This window comes from Pecten maximus, chromosome 7 (assembly GCF_902652985.1).
Source record: "Pecten maximus chromosome 7, xPecMax1.1, whole genome shotgun sequence".
Taxonomy (NCBI): domain Eukaryota; kingdom Metazoa; phylum Mollusca; class Bivalvia; order Pectinida; family Pectinidae; genus Pecten; species Pecten maximus.
In genome coordinates this window covers 20,579,714-20,590,819 of record NC_047021.1, presented here as the reverse complement: position 1 = coordinate 20,590,819, position 11,106 = coordinate 20,579,714, and the positions used below count along the sequence as shown (strand labels likewise).

General features: G+C 36.4%; 1 long non-coding RNA gene across 1 annotated transcript; it reads right to left on the bottom strand.

The window, feature by feature from the left end:
* On the bottom strand, positions 1–8,727 carry LOC117331864. The gene is made up of 4 exons (XR_004533678.1): positions 6,177–8,727; positions 4,846–4,941; positions 2,045–2,187; positions 1–642 (listed from the first exon to the last, which is right to left on the bottom strand). It is a non-coding gene; the product is annotated as an uncharacterized LOC117331864 (long non-coding RNA).
* Positions 8,728–11,106: the final 2,379 nt, after the last annotated feature.

Below are 11,106 nucleotides of genomic sequence, written 5' to 3'. Positions count from 1 at the left end.
TGATATGATGGATGGTTTTATTTATGTGGATGGCATCAAAGTGATCCGAGACTTCATTCGAGAGACTGTTCGATTTGATATTCAGTGAAGTATTAGAAACTCTTTCATATCCCAATTGTGTAATGCTCAATGGAGAGTAAATGAGCTCAAAACAGAAAAATGGAAAAAGTGTGTGTGTAATATGATCAAATCAATGAATCACGTAGAAGACTGGTTTCATAAACCATTGTAAAAAATTGTATCTTAAACATGTAATAATAAAACACTGTAAATATATATTTGAATCTCATTGTCTTTTATAATGTTGACCGAGGAAGAGAAGCAGCGTATAGATGGTGTGTATTACAATTTTGAAAATGGTGGTAGTTTTATGAGTCCAACGAAAGTGTACCAAGTCTTGAAATCTCAAGGATTCACTTCACCAGGTCTATACAAGATTAGAAGATATATTCAGTCTAGATGATTACAGTTTACAAAAGCCAGTCAAGCGATCCTTCAAGAGAGCACGGGTGGAAGTAGCTAGTCCTTATGATGAATTTCAAGCTGATCTAGCAGATGTTTCAAATCTATCTAAAGAGAATGACAGTATCAGGTTCCTTCTCGTGGTTATAGATGTGTTCAGTCGCTTTCTGTGGGTGGAACCTATAAAAACAAAAACAACAAAAGACGTGTTAGATGCTTTTAGAAAGATTATCAATAAGAGTAGCAAACCAAAACGATTATTTACAGATAAAGGCCAAGAATTTGCCGGTAAATTAATGAGACAATTCTGTAAAGACAATGACATAAAATATTTACCAGTCAAAATGATACTAAGGCATCCATGGTTGAGCGTGTCATTAGAACGATAAAGACAACGTTGTATAGATATTTCACGAAATATAGGAGATGTGTATATATTGATAAATTGCAAGATTTCGTTCAAAATTACAACGCTACGCCTCACCGTTCATTAAATGGTACAGCTTCAAAAGACGTTAACAAAGCCAACGAAGCAGATCTCTTTGCTTATATGTACCTCAGAAAGTCAAGACACCCCAAAAGGAAACCTTCTGTATTGGAAAAAACTAAATTTAGGTTTAAGATAGGAAGTCTCACGAGAATCTCGCATTTAAAGCAACCGTTTAAGAGGAGTTTTCACCAACAATGGTCCTCAGAAATATTCAAAATCAACAAACGCTTCACACGTCAAGGAATACCTCAATATAAGCTAAGAGACTTCCTAAACGAACCAATTACTGTACATTTTTATCAATCTGAACTACAGAAAGTGGAAAAGGATGAAAATGCTTTATGGTTCATAGAGGAAAAACTGAAAAAGCGAAAGACAGCTTGTCGAATCGAATGGTTAGTCAAATTTGAAGGGTGGCCCTCTAAATATAACCAGTGGATAGCAGATAAAGACTTCAGAGATGTAAGCAAAGCCTAAGATGTCACATTACGTAGTGATTCATAGCGGTGGTAGTAAGGAATACTTCCCTCAAAACAAACCTTATCATTTTCGGTGCACATTAACGTTAAATCTTCAAGGATCATGGAAAGTAGCGATAGTGGACCTTACTCTAAGTACGAGCGGAACAAAGACCAGAGAAAACTTAAATCTATGCAGCGACATATGTGATGAAAGTTTTGTTGATGGTGAAAAAGAACCTATTCTCCGAACTATCAGAGCGCTGAAAGTAGCCAATTGGTCTCAATCGTTCAATATCCCATACTACATATCTGTGAAAAAGTCGGAAATTAGAGATATTGAAATGTTTATCAAAACTGAAAAGGGTGAACTGGCTTCATTCTTAAAACAACAAGCGACGGTAACACTTCACTTTAAGCAATATCCTTTTCTATCATGAATGTATCAAACATGAACGTTCCAAACATAGGAAAATGGATGAAGTATTACAAGAGGTAGCACATGGAAAAGAAAATGCTTATATCGATAATACGAAACGAAACGTGAAACAATTCGGTGGGGGACTATCACAAGCATCAAATGAATTCATGAATCCAATAGATGAAAGTGATGGACAGGGGGAGAAATCCTTACCTTCACGTGACGTAAACCTCAACATGGTCTCTCCTGCTCAACAAGTTGAAGAACAAACCAAATCTGAGATGAAAAGGAAACGACTCCAAAAAAGAAGTCATTCTACCAGGAAACGTCGGCGAGTACACACTACTCGAGCACAGCTGAAGAAACACAAAAGAAGTAAATTGAAACGGATGCAACTGAAAAAACGTAAAGTTAAAAGAACGCTAGAAAGTCAAAGCAGGTAAAACTAAGCAAAAGAAAAGAAGGAAATCTGCGAAGAAAAGTGATAAGAGTCTTATATCACAATGGCTGCGTTAAACAAGGATTTTTTCAGAGAAGCGCAACCTTCAGAATTAGCTATATTCGATCTACCACCAACACAGACAGCTGTTGAAAACATTTACTATCAAGACGTGTTACCGATATCTCAGATCACGAGTGAATCGGTGGTCGAATTCGTCGTTTCTGGACAAAATGGATTAGAATTGATTGATTTACGAAACTGTCTGACTTATGCTAAAGTTAAGATAACAAAGGGTGATGGGAGTGCAATCGTTGCAACTGAAAATGTGGGACCAGTGAACATGTTTTTACTTTCCTTATTTTCACAAGTGGATGTTACTTTGCAAGGGAAGACCATCGTATCAACGACGAGTCATTATCCTTACAAGGCATACATACAAAGTTTACTGAAAAATTCTAAAGAAGCAAAGGACAATCAGTTAACTATACAATTATGGAAACAGGATAAGAAGGGGATATGAATGCATATAGTCCAAGGACTGGTTCAAACGGGGCCTTGTTAGCAAGAGCTGAACTGTTTGAAGGTGGAAAGATAGTAGATGTAGTCGGTCCACTCTATCACGACTTGTTTAAAATGGATAGGTATCTATTAAATCAAGTAAATGTCAACGTTAAATTGTATCGATCCAAACCAAGTTTTTGTCTACTATCAGGTGCTGCATCTCCAGATTATAAAGTAGCGTTTGAAGACATTCGGCTTCGCGTGAGTAAAGTCAAAGTGAATCCAGCAGTCATATATACACAGAGTCAGGCTCTCAATGTAACCAATGCTAAATATCCATTTACACAGACTATGGTTAAACACATGACTATATCCATTGGAACTACCAACTTTACGTATGATAATACATTCCAAGGCATGAGACCGAACCATGTAGTGGTTGGATTTGTTAACACCAAGCAACCACCGGAGACTATAAACAAAACCCTTGGTTTTTCCAACCCTGTGATATCACATCTATAGGAATATATGCAGATGGGATACCTGTAGGTGGGAATCCTATAAAACTCAAGTACAGTACAACTGGTGGTCAGACTAGCATTTCCGTTCTAAGGAGCATGTTACAAACGACCGGGAAATGGCTCAACGATGCTGGTTCCAACATAGAAAGGGACGATATTGCAAAAGGATATGCACTCTATTCCTTTGATTTGGAGCCAATCTTCCAAACTAACCAATATCTTACCTTACTCAAACAAGGAAACGTTCGACTAGAAGTGATTTTTGGGACGGCGTTAACTGCTGCAGTTTCCTGCGTTATTTATTGTGAATATCAAGCTTATTTCGAAATCAACGCTGCTAGAGATATAGTGCTGCCATGAACACATCACAATTACGTTGCGTCATAGACTGCGACCCTATAGCGAGAAAAAGAATCATAGGGGTTTTCGCTCGTGATGAAATACCAGATGACATACATACATTTCCTACTGGATATATAGTAAATACGGATAACAGCGATAGTCCTGGAAGACATTGGTTAGCATTTTACTGTGAATCTAAGTACCAGAAGGAATTCTTTGATAGTTATGGACATATGCCAAGTTATTTTTCATTTGAAGCTAACACTTACAATAGTGTGCGATTGCAAAGTAATACATCAATAGTATGTGGACAATATTGTTTGTATTACCTATTAAATCGTTGTAGAGATGTATCGATGGAATCCATTATTAGGTCATTTGGAAATGACAATATTCTAAACGATAAATATGTATATGATTTCATTCTTAACTCATTTCCTTACTGTTTTGATAATATAGATGTCTATCAAACATGTTGTAGTGAATTGTAAATTTGGATATACATGTATATTAAAGATGTTGTGGGTGAATTGTAAATATAGAAATATGCATTCTCTGAAATAAATTTATATAGTAAAGTTATGTGAATACATGTATGTTATCATTATAGACTCAGACGATGGAGTGGTATAACACAGAGAGTGTTATCAAGTTCCAATCGCCATGTAGAATCATGGTTTGCGGAGCAAGTGGTTCTGGTAAGACAATTTTAACCAAAAGGATATTGGAGAACGGTGGCGGTATGTTTAGTGAAGCACCTATTAAGATCATCGTGTGTTATGATACGTGGCAATCTACGTTTGATGAGTTACGACGAAATTTGAGGGACATTACTTTTCATCAAGGATTACCAACTGAAGACCAGTTTGAGGAATGGGGCGAAATCGATTGTCATAAATTACTCGTGATCGATGATTGTATGGCAGAGGGTGTATATAGTCCATATCTTATGAAGATGTTTTGTGTGAAAAGTCACCATCGAAATTTCTCAGTCGTGTTTTTGGTACAGAATGTTTTTCAGAAAGGAAAAGTTATGCGAACTCTGAGCTTGAATACACAGTAATTTATCCTGTTTAAAAATTACAGAGATCAATCACAAGTTGAAGCTTTAGGGAGGCAAATATTTCCCAGACGGAGCGCTTATTTCAGAGAATCTTATCAGTTGGCAACGTCGAATAGATTTGGATATTTGTTAATCGATGTCTCACCTTCGACTCCAATAGTAAATATCATCGATTTTCATTCCGAAGTACCACCACTTCGCACTAGGATCTTCCCGGGAGAGGATATGATATTGTATTTCCCTAAAAAGCAATGAAGAGTTTAGTAGAATTCTGGTTAATAGCATCACACAAGCAGAAGAAAGCGATTTTGTTAACGCTAACGGATAAATAACTGAAATTTCTTATAGAAATAATACATAACGTTGCAGCGGATAACATTTCGATTTCTGATGAGGATAAAAAGATCATAGCTAAACACAAAGTAAGCATACATGCAGGAGGAATCAGTAGACGTCAGAGAAGACCGAGACTACTGTCAGTGAGTAAAATATTACCTATATTCCTTAAAAACTATCTGACATGGCTAGGAGATAGAAGATTCATCAACTACTAAATCGGATGACAATGTTACTCTCTCTGGAAATTTGAAAGATGGTGTTGAACAATCAAATGAGTTGAAAGGTAATAAAATATCAGGTGACAGCTCAACCAATCCGAAGGTTTCCACCACACCCATCAGACGAAGCATGCGTAGAAAAACGAAAAGTCAGCGAGGCGGAAAACTTTTATACAGGCCACATCTCTTCAATTTGAAAATAAGATGAAGCAAGCTAAGCGTAAATGGCTGCCATTCAAGGTGTGATTTGAATTAAAATCAAGAAGTGTGACAGAGATGACTTCTCCCCTCGCATTATAAATACTAGTGCATGACTGTAATATGTTTAGTATCAGTCTACTTCTTCAAAATGTCGGAAGGGTTTCTTACAGACCTACTTGTGAAATTTCCAAATGGTGATAGGAATGCCACAGAAATCCTAAAGGATTTAAAACGTAAATTGGATACTATCGATCTTTCTCCTAGAAAGAAAACAAAGAACATGAAGGTGATGGAAACCCTTCTCCTTCTTCATTGCAATGTGAATCTAACAGAGATAAAGACAACATACCGCTAAAAACCCAACGTGTGGGTAAGGAAAATATAAAGGAGACTGATGACAATATACCATCTAGAGAACACTCAGTAGTATGTGATATTTGTAGAAGAGAATTCAAAAGCACACGTAACTTAAGAAGACATTTAAGGATCATTCACGAGGATAAAAGTGTTCCTTCAAAAAAGTTCCCCTGCGATATTTGTGGAACAACATATAACAGAGAGGATAACTTGAAATCTCATCAAGCAAAGTATCACAAAACTGTGTCGCATACAAGTGAAACATCTATTTCAAAACCTGTTGATACAACGAATAAGAAACAAAAAGGGTATGGAGAAGTAAAATCACAGATGCAGCCACTCATCACTGAACCTTACTCACCCGTAGTCGGACCTTCCGGCGTTCAATCGCCCGTAGCCGGACCTTCCGGCGTTCAAACGCCCATAGCCGGACCTTCCGGCGTTCAATCACCCGTAGCTGGACCTTCCGGTGTTCAACCACACGTAGTTGGACCTTCCGGCGTTCAATCACCCGTAGTTGGACCTTCAGGCGTTCAATCACCCGTAACCGGACCTTCCGACGTTCAATCACCCGTAGCTGGACCTTCCGGTGTTCAATCACCCGTAGTTGGACCTTCCGGCGTTCAATCACCCGTAGTTGGACCTTCCGGCGTTCAATCACCCGTAGTTGGACCTTCCGGCGTTCAATCACCCGTAACCGGACCTTCTGACGTTCAATCGCCCGTAGTTGGACCTTCCGGTGTTCAATCATCTGTAGTCGGACCTTCACAAACAAGAGTTCAGCAGCAATCTAGAGAAACTGTAAACCAACATCGCTTTTCAGATGAAAGCAGTCTAAACGGATCAGCCAATGTGAGAAACATATACTCAAACAACAGTGATAACATGGATTTGTTGGCTTTCTTTACAAATGTGCAAAGTGAAATCAATCAACACTTAATTGATCGATATAGTGAAGTTAACGGTATCAAATGGTATCTGTGTATTCAAGTGGAACTAGAAAAGGAGGGTAAAGACGGTGTTAAGCATCACTCTTATCCACATTTTAGAAGCAAAACTTCTGTTTACCTACCAAGTGAGAACTTAAGTGAGAGTGAAATAAATTCTGCTTTTCAGAAAATGTTTTCTTCCTTTGAGGAATACATTCGAGAAGGATCTAGTTGGACTTTAATTTTTTTTTATCAAATTAGAAGTAAGTACAATCAATTACTCACCTTTAAGCGGGTCCTCACATATACCAACTCCACCCACTTTCAGTCATCATAAAATATTGAACATTTTAAACATAGATCAAAAGTGCTTTCTCTGGTGTATATTAGCTAGCCTTCACCCTATAGAGCATCAACCGGAACGCGTGTCTCATTATGAACAATTTGAAACAGAACTCAATATGAGTGGTTTAACCTATCCAGTCGCAATACCTCAAATCCGATTATTTGAAAAGCAAAACAATATTTCGGTTAATGTGTTTAGTTATGAAGATAAGACAATATTTCCTCTGTATGTGACAAAGATCAGACAATCGCAACATCATGTTAATCTCCTGTGTTTGCAAGAAAATGGTAAAAATCATTACTGTCTCATTCAAGATTTAAATTCATTTTTATCAAGAACAAAATCTGGAAATCATAAACATGATTTTTGTTCATATTGTCTGACAGGATTTACACGAAAAGATATATTAGAGAGCCATATGGAACAGTGTTCCAAACACAATCCACAATGTGTTGAATTACCGGAAGAAAATAAAAACAGTTTAGAATTTAAAGATTTCGAAAAACAATTGAAAGTTCCGTTTGTGATATATGCTGATTTCGAAACGTTTTCACAGCAAATGGATACTTGTCTACCGAATCCTTCTGAATCTAGCACTACAGCTAACACAAAATTTGAACCTTGTGGTTTCGGATATCAGGTCATATGTATCAACGATAAGTATACCAAACCTCCCATTGTTTATAGAGGTCCAAATGTCAGCAAAACCTTTTTAGAAAACATTATTGAAGAAGAGAAAATGATCAAAGAAGTATTGCAATATGTAGAGCCTCTACACATGACATCCGATGATGAACGTGATTTTCAAAACAGTTACAAATGCCATATTTGAAATAAAATGTTTACTAAAGATGAGGTCAAGGTCAGAGACCATTGTCATTTAAATGGGAATTACCGCGGTGCTGCACGCAATGCTTGTAACATCAATTTTAAATACCCACCTTTCGTACCCGTTATCTTTCACAACCTGAAAGGGTTTGACTCTCACATCATTTGTGAAAGTATCGGTTTATTCAAAGAGTGTGGCATTACATGTATACCTAACAACATGGAAAAATACATCTCTTTCAGTTTAGGTAATTTCAGATTTATTGATTCATATCAATACCTCAAAGTTTGCAATGCTTAGGTGACAACTTAGCAAAGGAAGGTCTTGTAAAATTCAAACATTTTTCAAGAGAATTTGCAATGTCAGCAACAGTTAAATGAGGAATTGTCTCCTTTAAGTAGGGAATTGTGGTTAGAGCTACATCCCGACGCTGATTCAAAAATATGTGGACGCGTTAAAACTGAGAAATTACTCTCCACCTTAGAAAACAAGACCAAGTACATTTGTCATTATAGAAATTTACAATTGTATTTAGAATTAGGAATGAAACTCGTGAAAGTTCACAGAGTATTGGAATTTAGACAACTACCATGGCTCTCTTCTTACATACAATTCAATACTTCTAAAAGAGCATCCTGTAAGAGTGAGTTTGAGAAAGATTTCTTCAAACTCATGAATAACAGCGTGTTCGGTAAAACGATGGAAAACGTACGCATGCGTGTAGATATAAAACTAGCACATACAGAGAAGAAACTGAAAACGTACTGCGCAAAATCTACTTTTCAAAGATTTAAATGTTTTAATGTACAGCTAAATATGACCGAAACAGATAGTTTATTTTACTGTGTACAATGTGAAGATATCTATAGTGATATATATCAAGATCGACATCTGTTCGATCTATCTTATTATCCCACAGATCATCCCTATCATGATGAATCTCACAAGAAAATTCCTGGTTATTTCAAAGACGAGACCGGAGGCGGGCCTATCAAAGAGTTTATTGGTTTACGACCAAAGATGTATAGTTTCACATATGCTAAGCCACAGAGAATACAAGTTAGCAATGTAACCATTGTCACAAATTCAACTGTAGAAAAACAGATCGCTAAAGGTGTTGCTAGGAGCACAATCAAGCGTGACTTACGTCATGATATGTATAGAGAATGTCTGTTTAGGAAAAAATCTAAAATGTGTGAGATGAGCTCAATCAGAGCCAGTAATCACCAGTTGTATGTATACACTGTAAATAAATCAAGTCTATCACCATTCGATGATAAACGTTGGCTTCTTCCAAATTTCTATGATACGCTCGCCTTCGGTCATTATAAAACAAAAAGTCAAACAAAAGGATTTGATCTTAATTGAAATACTTTTATAGTAAATTTTGAATAGTTTATTCAAAGTTAAAAGAAATTATGAACAAAATTGTATAATTTGAATTTCAGATATTAAATTTCATTTTTCAATTAATGTACATCAACTATTTCAAAATGTATGTACATATATATTTATTTTATATTGTAAGAATAAAATCTAGCTTTTGTTGTTTATCACTTTCACAACATAATTCAGTAATTCAGAGTATCATCATCCCAGAACTCCGTCGGCTGTCCAGATTGTTTCTGTTGCTGCAGCAGCTTTTGTTGCTGTGGCAGCTGTTGTTGTTGTTGCTGGGAGAACTGTTGTTGTTGATTTGACAGCTGCTGGCGGGGTTTCTGCTGCTGTTTAGGTTGTTGTTGTTGTTGAGGTTGTTATTGAGGTTGTTGATCCTGCTGTAAACAAAACACATTTTCGATAGATAATGTTAAATATTTCAGCTACTTGTAATGATTGAAAAAATATTGTATTACTTCCATTCAGCAGATATTTTGCAATTCCCCCATGGAATCACAGAGTTGCTCCCACTCATACTATTTGAGTGGGAGGTAACGATCCTTCCTATTGATGTGGATATATAAATCCCCTTTCCATAAATTGGCTGAAATTGGCATCGTTGATCCGCATTTCTACTTTAGTTTTTCTCTCCCCATCCCTCACCGATTCCAAAAATCGCACTTGGCCGTTAACATCCATGATTTCGATTTTTGCGCTAAATCAAGAGTGTGATACGCAACGGTTTTTTCCGCCAATTTATACACATGTAAGATTCAAACAGCAACCAATGAAAATAATGGGCGTATTTTAGATACTACACCTTAACAGGTTGACTGAACATTGATGCTGACTTTGCAAAAATTTGAGTTTGTGGATGTGTATTTTAATATGGAAAAATGTATATGTAACCAATGAAAATAATGGGCGTATTCTAGATACTGTACCTCAACAGGTTGACTGAACATTGATGCTGACTTTGCAAAAATTTGAGTTTGTGGATGTGTATTTTAATATGGAAAAATGTATGTGTAACCAATGAAAATAATGGACGTATTCTAGATACTGTACCTCGACAGGTTTAGTGAACATTGATGCTGAGTAAGCAGATACTGATATGACTGTGGGTAAGTGTTCTCCTATGTAATTCAAAAAAGTACACCTATATCTCATCTCAATGAGTTCTTTAGAATAAGGTTTGCGTTGCGTTCATTTAATGGTCGTATTTCATTGCGATTTTTTCATCGACTGACAATTAAAAAGCGATCGCAGAAGTAGATGTTACTAGCGAAGGAGTTCTTTAGAAATAAGGTTTGCGTTACGTTCATTTAATGGTCGTATTTCATTGTCATTTTTTCACCGACAGATAGCTAAAACGCGATCAAAGGAGTAGATATCACAAGCGAATAAGTTATTTAAACATGAGGTTTGCGTTATATAAATTTGCGATAGTACTTGGGAATTGTAGATTCGAGTTTCACTTTTATCACCCGAACACTTTAACTTTAAAATGTTGTTTTTCTGTAAATATTGAAACAGATCAATGAGTTAAAATGATTTTCAATACGGTTTTCTCCTTGTTTCAATATATAAAATGTGTCAAACAATGTCTTAATAAAAATAACTACAGTGGAACTTCGTTAACTCGAACTCGGATAACTCGAATACCCCGCTTAACTCGAAGTACATCGTCGGTCCCGCCCGAATTCTCTCTTTATCTTAGTAAAAAAAAAACTCGGAAAACTCGAACTCGGATAACTCGAATAACTCGGATAATACGAAGTGAAAATTTGGTCCCAACAATAAAAATCCT